The sequence below is a fragment of the Helianthus annuus genome, chromosome 9 (genome assembly GCF_002127325.2).
Source record: "Helianthus annuus cultivar XRQ/B chromosome 9, HanXRQr2.0-SUNRISE, whole genome shotgun sequence".
Classification (NCBI taxonomy): Eukaryota; Viridiplantae; Streptophyta; class Magnoliopsida; order Asterales; family Asteraceae; genus Helianthus; species Helianthus annuus.
Window position 1 is genome coordinate 105,039,798 of NC_035441.2, and position 14,906 is coordinate 105,054,703.

Genomic DNA, 14,906 nt, shown 5'->3' on the forward strand with positions numbered 1-14,906 from the left:
ATCGGGTATTTCAATGACATCAACAACTTAGAAGCTAAATATAATTCGAGAAAAAAAACATTTACAATAAATATAAATAGGCTTTGACTTTTAACCCCTTAAATTGACTTTGGCAAATTTTAGAACTTTTACAATTTTACTAGTTATAGGCAAAGTATAACGAAATCGACCCATTTAGATAGAGCTCTAAAAACACAAACCTCCATCACTCCATGATAGAAGAAATGGCGTAGTTAATGTGACAATCGGACAAATAAACTTATTTACTGGCTGTTACCCGCCAGGCGTTTTCACATTGCCCAAAAGCATCCTGGTTAAAAAAAAAAACAGGTAAGCAATCATACAGATGAATCAAGGGTGGGTCATATTTGCAAACAAAATCTTGATCATTTGCAAGCTGCATCAAAATCATTATTATTGTTATTATCATTTAGTTTCTTTCGGTAACGGATGAAAAAATCAAGAGTAAAACTTGATTTTACTGACCAAGTTGGCGATCTCTCAGTTCCCATGCTAGTTTTGTTAAATGCGAATGTCTAAAACCAAATGACCTGCGCATGCCAATTGTTGCCTTCATCCGAAACTGCCTTGTAAATGACTCGAACAGATTCCGAACATCTCAAAATGCACCAACCGACCAGTCACCAATCAGTGTCTCCAAATCGAAAGGAAACCTAAGCATAAATCTATGATTATGCATTGCCCTTTGTCAGAAACACGGATCAAATGAACCAACAGGAAGAATAGTACAATCAAATATATCAAAGAGATGAACCAGTCATCACAGTTTACAAGAATAAAAAAGATCTCCAGTAGGATGATCAATACAAACAATCCCAGCACTCACGAATGTAACGTGTGAATGACAAGGAACCAAAGATAAGCAGCTAAGAAGAAGTGCACGAGACAATGATGAGATCGAGTGCACTGCTCTCTAGAACCAGCCGCTCTAAATAAGGGGCAAACCCTAGAAGAAGTAGCAATCCTCAAACGGCTATAAGCCCACTTCGAAGGAGCCCAGCAGCACAAGACAAGGAGTAGCCCAAATACACCAATCCTCAGCACAAGACAAGGAGCAGCCCAAATTCACCAATCCTCAAAGGAAAATGTAAAAAAGGAATTAGGAGAAAAATAAATAACACAGGATAAAAGAAAACATAAAAGAAATAAGGAACCATTTAAACTGTAATTTTAACACCCCCCCCCCTCAGTTTAAATGAGTAAAGAGATTAGTGATTCCCAATGACTTACACATTTCGGAGTGATCTTTTGGCAGCAAGCCTTTAGTGAACACATCGGCCAACTGATGTTCAGATTTGACTCCCATAGTTTTTATTAATCCTGAAGCTATTTTCTCACGTAAGAAGAAAAGGTCAACCTCAAAGTGCTTTGTCCTGTCGTGGAAAACTGGATTGGCAGCAATAGATAAAGCTGTTGTATTGTCACATTTCAGCACAACAGGAATGTTCACATCGACTTTCAGTTCCCTTAACACGTTTATTAACCACAGAATTTCACATGTAGCACTGCACATGGACTGATACTCAGCTTCAGCGGATGATCTTGAAACAACGCTTTGTTTCTTGCTTTTCCAAGAAATCAAAGAGTTGCCAAGAAAAATGCAGAAACCCGTGACGGATCTGCGTGTATCAACACACAGCCCAGTCTGAATCTGCAAAGGCTGTTAGATGGAATGTACTTCCCTTTTTGAACAAAATACCAGTACCAGGGGCACCCTTTAAATATCTTAAAAGTTTGAAGGCAATTTGTGTATGAGCCTCAGTCGGCTTATGCATGAACTGAGACAGATAGTGAACAAAATAAGCAATGTCTGGTCTCGTGTGAGATAGGTAAATTAATTTACCTATCAGTTTTTGGTAGTGGGTGACATCCACGTTTTTAGATTCTTTTGAAGTCAAGTTTGTCAAAACGTGATTTTGTTCTATGGGACAACTAGTGGGCTTGCTCCCACTCATCCCATACTCGTTTAAGAGATCCATGCAGTATTTCCTTTGTGTAAGACAAATACTATCATTATCCCGAATTACTTCTATTCCAAGAAAGAACTTTAACAAGCCAAGGTCTTTGATTAAAAACTCAGTTTTCAGCAGGTTCTTAATCTTATTTAGCTCATGTTCACAATTACCAGTTAGCACAATATCATCAACGTACACCAAGAGAGCAATAAAGACATTTTTTTCAGACTTGATAAACATGGAATAGTCACACTTGGATTGAACAAAGCCGAACTTAACCAAGGCTTGAACAAGTCTCTCATTCCACATACGTGGAGCTTGCTTTAAGCCATATAGAGACTTGTTCAGCTTACAGACTTTGTTTTTATTCTCAACAGTTAACCCTTCGGGAAGAGTCATATAGACTTCTTCCCTAAGGTTTCCATAGAGGAAAGCATTATTTACGTCAAGCTGATATAGAGGCCAATTGTTTTGAACAGAAAGACTTATGACGCACCTTACAGTAACCATTTTTACAACAGGAGAGAAGGTCTCCTCAAAGTCAATACCCTCCCGTTGATTGAACCCTTTGGCAACAAGTCTAGCTTTGTACCTATCAATTTCACCCGTGGATTTGTACTTTACTTTAAAAACCCATTTACACCCAATAGGTTTTTTATTGTTTGGAAGGTCAACAATATCCTAAGTGTTGTTTTTATATAGGGCAGACAACTCATCATTCATAGCATCAATCCATCTTTTATCCTTAAGAGCATCTTTATAATTGCAGGGTTCAGTGACTTTATTAATATTACAGCAAAACAAACATTTTCACAAGGCAAGTTAGAGTAATTAACGACCTTATCATAACTATATCTAGCATTTCCAACAACATAATCATCAAATTTTTTGGGGCAGTAGTAGATCTCAAGGATCTTCTAGTAGTTTGAGTACCCTCAGGAAGGTTTGAAACATCATTAACACTACTTGACTCAGCCCTCACAGGACCAGTTTCAACACTCATAGACTCACTACTCTCAGGCAAGTCATTCGTCCCTGATGACTGCTGAGCATTGCTATCAATGGTAGATTCAACTTCATCACTGTGTTACTGAGTCACAGTAGTTGAATCAATAGAACCATTCTCTTCATCATCGGGATTTGAATCACTTGAAATTTCAAAGTTATCAAAAAAGTTTAATAGATTTAAGTTGTTTGGATTGTGTAGATCATGGCAGGAGTCGGTTTTAAAGGGAAATACAGTTTCATGGAAACTGACATCCCTTGAAAAAATGAACTTCCTTTGATCTAGACTCCAAACTTTATATCCCTTTTTGAAATTTGAGTATCCCATAAAAACACATTTCTCAGCTCTTTCTTCAAATTTATCAGAATTATCTAAAACGGTAAAAAAACATAGGCAGCCAAATACTTTCAAGTGATCAAGAGAAGGTTTAAATCCAAATAGCATTTCATAAGGGGAACAACCACGTAGTACAGAAGAAGGAAGCCTGTTAATTAGGTAAGAAGCAGTCAGCACACATTCAGACCAATACTTAAGAGGGACTTTAGACTGAAACAATAAAGCTCTTGCAATATTTAACAGGTGTCTATGTTTTCTCTCTACAACTCCATTTTGTTGTGGAGTGTACGTGCACGAAGTTTGATGAATGATTCCCTTTTGTTTGACAAAAGTGTTCATGTGAGAGTTAATAAATTCTGACCCATTATCACTTCTAAAGACCTTAATGTTTACCTCAAATTGAGTTTTAGCCAAATTGTAAAAACTTTGTATATTTTCGAAAACCTCAGATTTTGATTTCATTAGGTAAACCCAGACAGACCTGGTATAGTCATCAACTATAGTGAGGAAGTACTTGTACCCTTCTATACTAGTGACTCTGTATGGCCCCCATACATCAAGGTGAACAAGGTCCCCAACTTTAGTTGATTTGTGGTCACTAAGTGGAAATGGGACCCTGTGTTGTTTAGCTTTGTGACATATGTCACAAGGTTTAATCTCATTAGACTCAGACTTAATTTGCAAAACATTCAACACCTGTTCAGCAGGATGACCTAGCCTAGAATGCTAGAGCTTTATATTTTCGGTCTTACTTAAACATGAAAAACCAGAACTGACAGAGTTACTACTAAAATACAGATCCTCGGTTTGTTTACCAGTCACCAGGGTTTTCTTTGAGCATAAATCCTGAATATAGCAAGTATTTTCATCAAAAATAACTCTAAGCTTATTGTCCTTAGCTAATTTGTACACAGATATGAGATTCACACAGTATTCAGGAACAACAAAGACATCTTTTAGAATAACAGAATCTGACAGTTTAAAACAACCAATTTGTGTTACTTTAGCATCAGTTCCATTAGGGTGTTTAACAGTGATATTGTATTCAGATACATCAACAAGATTGAACATGTTGTTGCTGGTCATAACCATATGTTGGTTTGCACCAGAATCTATAATCCAGTTCAAGTTTTGTGTTGAGGAATATTTGGAGTTAAAACAAAAAATGTTTTTGTAGCAAACAGAGGAAAAGGAGTTAAAACATTTACCTCCTATGTTGGATTTACTTGAGTCCTCAGTTTTATTTTCATTCAGCATCCCTAACAACTTAGAAAACTGATCAGCAGTCAAGGAGTTCAAAGAACTAGCATTTTTATCATTCACAGAATCATTTATGGATGAACTAGGACCACTACTGGTAGAGTTGTTGGATTTAGTCCACTGATGATTATTTGATTTTTGCCTATAATTTGAGGGATACCCATGTAGTTCAAAGCATTTATCAACAGTGTGACCAATCTTGTTGCAATGGGAGCATTTGAGATTTTGATTAGGACCTTTGTTAAACCTTTTCTTATTATCATTGTAGTTATTTGATCTAGCAACAAACCCAACATTTGGAACTTTTGAAACATTATTTGATCCCCTATGGGATTCTTCTCTAGAGATAATAGAGAAGGCAGTTTTGATAGTGGGTAAAGGGTCCCTTGTCAACAGATTGGTTCTAACAGGTTGATAAATGTCATCCAGACCCATTAAAAACTGCATAAGTTTAATTAATTGATTGAATTCATTAAACTTAGTAGAGGAATTGCAGGTGCAAGCAGGTAATTGAAGCATGGCATCAAATTGTTTCCACAATGTGTTTAACTTATGATAGTACTCAGAGACACTAGCACCATTTTGACTTACCGAGTTGATTTTTTGAAATAGACTAAACACAACAGAACCATCAACTTTGTCGTAAGTATCTTTTAAATCATCCCAAACTTCAGAGGCAAGTCTGGAGTAAACTTGCCCAACATACAGTTCTTCAGAAACAGAGTTCAAAATCCAAGTTAACACAATAGAATTGCATCTGTCCCATTGACTAGCTAGAACATCATTTGTTTTAGACTTAACACAGGTACCATCAATAAACCCTAACTTGTTCTTAGCCATTAGTGCAAGTTTCATAGCATTTGACCATACCACGTAGTTTTCAGTTCCTTTCAATTTTATATTCACAATAGTAAGACCACTCGAATCACTGGCATGGAGGTATAAGGGGTCACTGGCATCAAGTTTACTAACCAAAGTCACAACAGTTTCAGTTTTATCAGGCAAAATGGCAAAATAAGGAAATACAGAACAGAACAGATGATAAACAGAGAAACAGATAGCAGAACGAACCAATCAGGAAAGCAATCAAGCACCAAATAAATAGGCAATCAATGAACCAAACAGACACGGCGAAGCCTAGACAGAGGTCAGATCAGAGGTTCATCACTCAAGGTGCCTCCGCAGACAATGACCAGGGAGCCTAGACTCAACAGACTAGACACAATGCAACAGAGTGAACCCTCTCTGTGTCCCAATAATCAAACTGGTTTAGCCTAAAACCCGGTATCAAGGATGCCTAGACACAAGACACAGTGATGCAAGACAAAAAAAATAAAGAGATAAAGGAAGGAACAATCTCACAGCGGGTGCGAAGTACTCAAGCGGACCAAGGATTGTAACCTTCACTTAGGGTTACAAGCGTTTGATCAGAAAACCAATACAGGTCCTGTTAGTTTGCCCAAAGAGGGACTAATGAGGGCCTTCTTCAAGGAACAGAGCAGAATCCCAAAAATTAGGGTTTCAATTCCACACGAGCAGCGCCGTCACCAGCAACAGAGCACCCGAACCAAAAACACCAAACCCTAGAAATTAGGGTTTCAAACGCAGCAGTCGAAAGAGAAGGGGAACACCATGGATTGAAGCCGGCAGACACACAGACTACCAGGACTTCAAGTTACCGGAAACCCTAGGTTGATTCACAGAGAATCAGACCTCCAAGAGAAGCAACAGAAGAGCACCAGAGCACCGTTTCAACCTCGGGGCTCTGATACCATGTCAGAAACACGGATCAAATGAACCAACAGGAAGAATAGTACAATCAAATATATCAAAGAGATGAACGAGTCATCACAGTTTACAAGAATCAAAAAGATCTCCAGTAGGATGATCAATACAAACAATCCCAGCACTCATGAATGTAACGTGTGAATAACAAGGAACCAAAGATAAGCAGCTAAGAAGAAGTGCACGAGACAATGATGAGATCGAGTGCACTGCTCTCTAGAACCAGCCGCTCTAAATAAGGGGCAAACCCTAGAAGAAGTAGCAATCCTCAAACGGCTATAAGCCCACTTCGAAGGAGCCCAGCAGCACAAGACAAGGAGCAGCCCAAATACACCAATCCTCAGCACAAGACAAGGAGCAGCCCAAATTCACCAATCCTCAAAGGAAAATGTAAAAAAGGAATTAGGAGAAAAATAAATAACACAGGATAAAAGAAAACATAAAAGAAATAAGGAACCATTTAAACTGTAATTTTAACACCCTTAGCAATAAAAGTGAAAAGTTAAAGTGCCAGTTTCACAGTTAGTAAAATCTAAATTGACATATACCAATTTGCCAAAACATAATCATATCAGAATTATGTCATGTATACATGTGCAACTCCCTTTTGAAAATTATTGAAAATATTCATTTGATGATAAAATGACTTAAAAAGTTAAAAGTTGTTCCAGAAAGTTAAAGCATGGATTGTCTATTTCTGTGTTTTTTTCCTCAATTCACTCAACATTTCAAAAAACGATTGTGCCTGCACCTGTATTCTCGAGAGCACCAAGAAGGTTTGTTTTTTTCTTGAGAGAGTACGGCCTTAAAGTAACCCCACTCATCGAAAACCGAATCTGCACAAATAACACATTTTCCCCATTCGTGACGCCAAAATTTCAAGTTGTCACCACCTAGGCTCGCAAGTGTTGGCCAATGCTCTTGTAATTCAAGATTTAAAACCTGTAAGCATACATTACAAACACCATGATATACATCAGATTTATTATAAAATTTCATAATGGATTCCTATAGTCAAGTTGACCATTTACATGAACACCTAATTCGTAAAACAAAGAATTTAAGGGAAGTACATTAAAAAAAGGAAAATACCAATCCATGATCTTTTTAACAGGCTAAAAAAATCTAATAACCAAATCAATCAATGATCAAAATACTACTGAAACAAAGGCCTGTACTTTCTTATCCAAATTCGGAAACCCGACCTGAATTCGAAGCCACCCAAACCCGAATAAGAGAATACTCAAAAAACCCAAACCCAAACCCAAATTAAAGAATACCCGTAAAACCCGAACCCGGAAAACCCAAACCTGACCAACCCGAACCTTAAATGGTTAAGTTATTGGGTCACTTTTACTTAACCAAAACCAGAACCACCCGACATGAAAAACCCAAATCTTGAAACCCGAATAAAAACTCAAACATTTATTGTCTTTTAATAGATGGAATTTGATTTGGAGTGTTTTGTATTTGAAACATTAAGCTTTCGGGCTTTTGAACATTATCGTACCATTATAAAAAAGACCTTCATGGCTTTCATCCAAAATAAAAAACATATGACATTTATTTTTTAAACGTAAATGTCTAAATAAGAGTGAAAAGTCGAGGACTTATCGGTTAACATTGCCTCTAAGGGTGTCGATCTTACCATTATGTCCATGAACACGCATAGTTAAGCATGATTCCGTCTTGGAAAAGTGTTGGTTGAAAATCGAGAATGAATCTGCACCGAAAGACAAAACACGATATCTTTTAATTCACAATATTGTTAAAATAAAGTTTACATCTAAGTACACTTGGGTGTCATATTTCTAAGGTTGCAGATTAGTTATGATCAAGAGTGATTGGAACTAAGACCCGTTAGGATCGATGACCTATTGAGACTACTAACCTACGGAACAAATCTTAATCTTAATAATACAATACTTTTTTTTAAAAAAAAAGTTTACATATGAATAGAAAAAAAAGTTGAACAGGGTCTTTTTTTTTTAATTTAACCGGTCATGCCCTTTGACCTTATTCCATGGATTTGTTTACAATCAAAGGATAAATATTATATCATGATCACAAACGAAACATTTGTGGAAGGGAAACAAACCAATTCTCGTATTAACAGAGGCATTGCTCGTTTTTGTGCCTTCCAACTTCAAATGCCAGCTTGGTATCGATTTTCAAGTATATGTCAAGTGCTTTCACCGAGTGTGTCAACGCCCCACTGCATATATGAACAAATCATACATAATACAACATAATGAATTTTAAGTACACTTTAATCCGAGAAAACCTTTAATCATGACTGAGTGGATTAGCTCAATAAGATGTTTTAGTTCTCTTGGAACCATATATTCCAGCTTCAGCCTTTCAAGTGGTGCAACGGAAATTGTGAATACAGACTGGAAATAACATGGTAATCTAGATAATCGCATAAAAATGTTTCTTTCGAAAGATCCTTTGTTCTAATAAAAAAGTGACCTTGAGACCATAGCAGCTACAACTCCAGCTCAAAGATGCTTGGTGGTATCAAATTGCCCCTTTGATGTTCCAAAAGGTCCTCTTTCCCAGCAAACCCTTGGCTGGGAATTTATCTTTTACCGACAATGTCACACAAAAGAACCCAACTCCGCCAAGCCACCCTAACGAACAAAAAACGACTTGGTTGTGTTCATTAGCGAAAGCAAGATAAAGGAACACTGCCTAATGATTCTAGAAATAAACCACCGTTTACAAAAGCCGTAGATTCTTCTGGTGCCAATCCCATTGAATCCCTCGTCCATTTCTCCAGTAAGATCACCAAAAAGTATTAAAAAATGCTTAACTACCTAACACAATTTACATATAGGATGTTAATCTTAGCATTTAAATTGTTTATTATAATAGACTGAGCTTATACACTCAAATAAGGTTGAAGTTACAGTAGCCGTTGTAACACCCCCGGTTCTCATGTTTCTATAACTCCAACTATGCCTTTCAAATCTTATAGATAGAACTATTCTATGAGAGAACAATTTGGTAGTACAAAGTATGCATTTACTGACAAAGAAATTTAAAACGTGTGTACTCTCTGATAGAATGTAGGCTGCTACATGACATAAAGATTCAAAACTGCAATCATTAGTGGAGAAATCAACCATCTAAAAAGTATAGAAGAGAAGTATAGAAATTTTAAAAATTAACATCTAGTTCCTTTTGTTCAAGTAAGTGTCTAATTGAACCACTCAATTCTGCATCAATGAGTAGAACAATCCACACAATTATTAAAGTAAATAAAAAAAGCATCATTTTCTTCCAGAGAAGTATGAAATTTTGGAATTCAATCTTCATGTAAACTTGATATTACTAAATTATCTCTAAATCCCTTTTATTTAATAAGTTAACTTTCATGTAATCATGTAATTGTCCAAATAACTACTTTTAAAGGCCACAACCTAACCCTAGTCTCTGTCACCAGATTTAACCTAAGATGTCGAAACCTTGCTGGAAAGCTAGAATGATAGAAAAACACAACATAGACCGCGTGTACACGCAGCTTAACAAATAAAAATCCCCTAAAGCTTCAAATTATAATTGATTGAAATAAATTTTTACCATAAAGTGGCCCAACCCGTTTTCAAGTCATTCTAACACGAATCATCTCTAATATTTGGCAGCTTTCACCTATCACATTAACACATTTATGAAGGAAAAACATATTAGAATGTCGTTAACTAAGTTGCAGAAGCTATTTGTAACTGATATGCCAACAAATGAAGAATCCATTATCTTTTGACAGAGAGAACGATAAGCACAAGTACATGTGTTCAGATTTTAAACAAAAAAGGTGAAGATATACAGGAATATGACTGACCTCTGCTAGATCCTGAGCAAGGTTGTGAAGTTGGTCGGTGAGAGAAGTTACCTGACTTTGTAGATTAAGGATGATTTGTTTGGCCTGTTTTATGTTACTTGAGAATCAACCTCCCACTTCGCTCGGATCATAACATCTAGGAACATAATTGCATTCTTTAATGCCTTTATCTCTTCCCGTTGTTTCAAAAACAAATCCTTCAGCTTATCAACCTACAGATAATGTAATTTAAATACTACTTTAGCTTTATCATTAACATACCACTTTATAGCACTCTTGTTCTGTTATTCAAATGTATACAGGTTCAGCCAAAACATCCCATCAAGTATTAGTTGCAAAAGGCCTATTATAGCCGATCTCAAGGTATAATAAAAAGAAGCATACCTTAAGGCCATTTAAGTAATAACAGATCTTTTATACAAACAAATGGGTCTTGGTATCTGGTAAGGATTAAAACGAATGATTTATTTGGTAAACCAAATATTGTTATACAAAACGGCGGTATTAATAACGTACATTGCAATACAAAGCATAAGAAAATCATATCTACATTAATTAATTTTTATTTTGAACAATGACTTTGAAATACAAAACTTTGGACCACCTTGCATTTTATCCATGGTAATTTGACTAACAACAAATACTGGTTTGAAAGAAAGGTCATTTACCTGGGGTATACATACGTAAGAAAAACGGTTCGTAAGATGTAATAACAAATGTTACATGGGGTTGGGGTTGATTCAAAGAAGTGGTGCAGATGTGTAGTCCTGCTTCTTTAATTGTTTTAAGAGAGCCGCTATGGGTTGGATTTAATCGTTCTTTACACAGCTTCAACAAATTATAGAAATACCATCAAAAGAGTAGACTTAAAGCTGAACTAAAGAAAGCTCTTTACATGTGCTATACAACCTAAATAGATTGGTACCAGTCACCCAAAAATTGTTAAAAGAGTACTCCATTCGGATAAAAAATTAAGAGGCTAGGTGAGAACTATTAGCCATCAATACAACAGTTTTTGCCACTGTAACTGTTGGTCTAGAATGTTCATTGCAAGATAAAAAGATTAAAATTTTAAACCAAACAGTATATTAATCACCAAGGGTGATAATTGAAAGATTAAAATCAAAGTAAGATATTAAAACCATATAATGTTTTGTAGCAGGGTATCATTGCCTTTATTTATAATTTTATGATTAAAAAAAAGATGTAGTCCACAACTAATTGTAGAAATGATATCATTAATAAAAAAAATATGCAACCCAATAAAAAGCCATAAATATTCCACCATTAAGCACTTAAAGCAATCATAAGGTCTTGATTATTTACACATTGTTTGTTTAAATAAGGTTGTTAATGCGTGGATTGATGTTCGCATGTATCACCATACAAAATGATTTAAAAGGTTATATTAGTGCAATTATCAAGACTCAGTATCTTTTGACAGAGAGAACGATAAGCACAAGTACATGTGTTAATCAAAGTTTGCGCATACGCATCCCGTTTGGATAATATTGTTTTATTGTCATTGTGTTTTTGAATAATATTCTTTTAGCTATTATATAATGAATTAGAAAACAACTTTGTTTATCACAGAATATCCTCAAGCCCTTGGAGAAAACTCCCTTTGCTTGAATTTTAGGACTCTCAGTTGGTGGTTTATCATTATCATCACCAGAGACTCTGGGGACTTTTACCACCATTAGATCATGGTCCAGAATTTGTATTCTGATTTAAAGGTATCAATGAACATAATACTCATAATATAATCAATATCTAAATAAGAGTGATAAGAGAATAAAAACTAATCACGATGATGGACCTGAGAAGAAGCTCGAGACCACTGATTCCACCTTATCCTTGTTTATCAAACTCGAAACTGCCAGTGACAAAAAAATATGAAGAAGCCTATCAAATGCCTATACAAAATTAATCACGAAATAATCTACTAAAAATTCATAATAGCTTCAAAAAAAAAAAAAAAAACACATCTACTTCTGGTTTATTACCTTTGTCAATCAAACTCACTGTTATATAAAACCAAATTTCATTTAAACCAAGACATATTCAAAAGCAAATGATGTATCTCATTCCTAATAAATTCTTACAAACCTCTTCTCAAATTCTAGATCAAACTAATTCAATTGTATCACTCCTTTATCTTTTAATTTAAAGACATAATCATCTTCTTAACACATAAAAAGCATGCCATACAAATCGAAAATAAGCTGAGGAATCTGCTAAGGTAAAATCATCAACATATTCATTCAATTCTTTGAGTGCAGCAGGTACATCAGACGACACTTTTCCACTATTTGCATCTTCTTTCAACATCTCTGTTATACATATCAAAATCATCCAATAAATAACCCTAATTATTAAAATATACAGAACCCACAAATCAAAATCAGTAAAACTCATTATCCAATTAGAATTCAAACCCAATTCAAAAAAACCAAATCGAACTTGTAAAACATTAGATGGCGTAGGGAATGATTGAGACGAAGATTCAAGTACCACAAAACCACTGCTGTCGTGACTTCTCCACCATCAACATTAGACCCACTGTCGCCGCTAGACACAACCATCGCCTGGTTTCGCTGCCTCTATCATGGTTGATGTTTCAATTAGGGTTTTGATAGGTATGAGAAACTACAATTTTGATTGAATACGACTGTCAATTAGGGTTTTCATAGGTATGGAAGAAACTGAAAGGAGTTTAATCGGAGAGAGAGAGAGCGAGCGTGTGAAGGTAATAAAGGGAAAAGAAATGGAAACGTATTCATAATTTTGTAGAAGATTTTGAAGTGATTGATGATTAATTGGAGTTTCCATATGAAGAACACAACTGTTTCACAAATGAATGAAGGAGAATGGATGAAAACATTTTGCCGCTCACAAAAGTGAAGGAGAATAGATGAAATCCATTTTGCCGCTCAAACACACAATTATCTGGCTAAAGACCTATGCCACATCACTGGTCAATTGGTCAACACTATTTTGCTTTAGTATAAGAGATAGATTAGCTCAACCCTGGTTCTTGGTTTAATACTATTACCAACATGACGAGTATGGTAAAAATATTAATAAGCTTTTCTCTGATTCAATAGGATTTGGTTCTGTGATTTTAATAGGTTGTAATTTGGGTTTCCATTAATTTATCCTTTTTTGTCATTTTTATGTGAGGATAAACAAAGGCAGTTTACATGTTTATAAAGGGGTGTTGTTTTTTTTTAAAGATAAACAATAGGCTCTTTTTTCCAGAAAAAAATATATGGTGTATTTGAATTCTGTGGTTCATCTTATATGGTTTTTTCCTCTGTTTTGTTGAGTGTTCTCTGCCATCAATATTACTTAGCTTACGACCAATTTGATTTTGCTACATTGTTTTTTTAAAATGCAAAAGTAAGGTCGCCAAACTCATCTCTTTGTTACTTCTTTTCTCAGTTACCATAGTGGTATCAAGCAAACTGTGCAAGTTGGATGTGATGTCGGGAAGCACCAACAAGTGTTCAAGCTCATGTGATACAAACCTGCTAATTCAAATCTGGATGGGCTGATTTTGGGAGAGTCAAAGTCAAAATGCTGAATTTAGGGGCTGAAGTTTAGGAAGTAACTCTTTTATTTTTCATTTAAGTATTTCATTTCATGTTCTAGTTTGTCATGTCTTGTTTATTTGGATTATCTAGTGTTTTTGTATTGGAGATTAGCCCCTCTCGAATCGGGCCAACTATCTTAATATTTCAATAAATCAGCCTCTTGTTTTCGAGCATCTATCAATGGTTCCATTGCCGGGAAACTCGAAGATGATGGTGAATACCCGGAGTAGCGAAAGTAGCGCATTAAACCCAGATCAGATTGCTTCTCAATTGGCTGTGATTGCAGCCAAACTTGACACCATAGTATCGCAATTAAGGGGCGATGTTGTAGAACTCAAAATCTTGATGTTTGGAAAACCAACCAGCAACCAAGCACCACCACCCGCACCATCTACACCTCACACTCTCCCTGATTTCAGCACCAAACACCATCCCAAAACCGGCCTTCAAACCCTCGCACCACCACCATGCCATGAACAACCACCAACATCGCTACAAAGACCAACACCAAACCGGGCATTAGTACCAAACTCGTTAATTGCATCATCTCCACCATTACCAAAACCAAATGTGGTGCACAATCGAAATATTGCATCTATGCGCCTCGCGACCAACTCATCAAGTTCACTACTCACCTTCAGGCCCAACCAAAGTATTAAATCTGTTCTTGTTTGGTACTTTCTTTTGAAACCCACAACACAACAAAAAGCCTCATTGAAGACCATGTGTCCTTCCAGAAATGTTATAAAACTTGTTCATACATATCCAAGTTATGGTCTTTATGTGGTTCATTCTTTGCTAACCGGGTTCGGAGAACCCATGCGAAAGACTCCAAACAAAGGTGTACCCGGATGGCGCGAGTGGCGCCCACCATGGCGCATCGTAGAAATTGCAATGCATGCTATGGTACGACTTGAATGGCGATCATAGTGGGACCATCCTTTGAAAGAAGCGACTCCAAAAAGTTATGGCTTGTTGGCGCATCAATTACTTTCTTTTCGACTTGAGGACAAGTCGCTTTTTCGGGCCGAAAGTATTGATACAAACCTGCTAATTCAAATCTGGATGGGCTGATTTTGGGAGAGTCAAAGTCAAAATGCTGA

The 14,906-nt window shown here is 36.1% G+C and overlaps 1 long non-coding RNA gene across 1 annotated transcript; it reads right to left on the reverse strand.

Annotated features, from left to right (window-relative positions):
• Nucleotides 1-6,388: 6,388 nt before the first annotated feature.
• On the reverse strand, nucleotides 6,389-13,102 carry LOC118482041. The gene is made up of 7 exons (XR_004866942.1): nucleotides 12,722-13,102; nucleotides 12,027-12,540; nucleotides 8,836-10,419; nucleotides 8,648-8,756; nucleotides 8,462-8,578; nucleotides 8,012-8,086; nucleotides 6,389-7,305 (listed from the first exon to the last, which is right to left on the reverse strand). It is a non-coding gene; the product is annotated as an uncharacterized LOC118482041 (long non-coding RNA).
• Nucleotides 13,103-14,906: the final 1,804 nt, after the last annotated feature.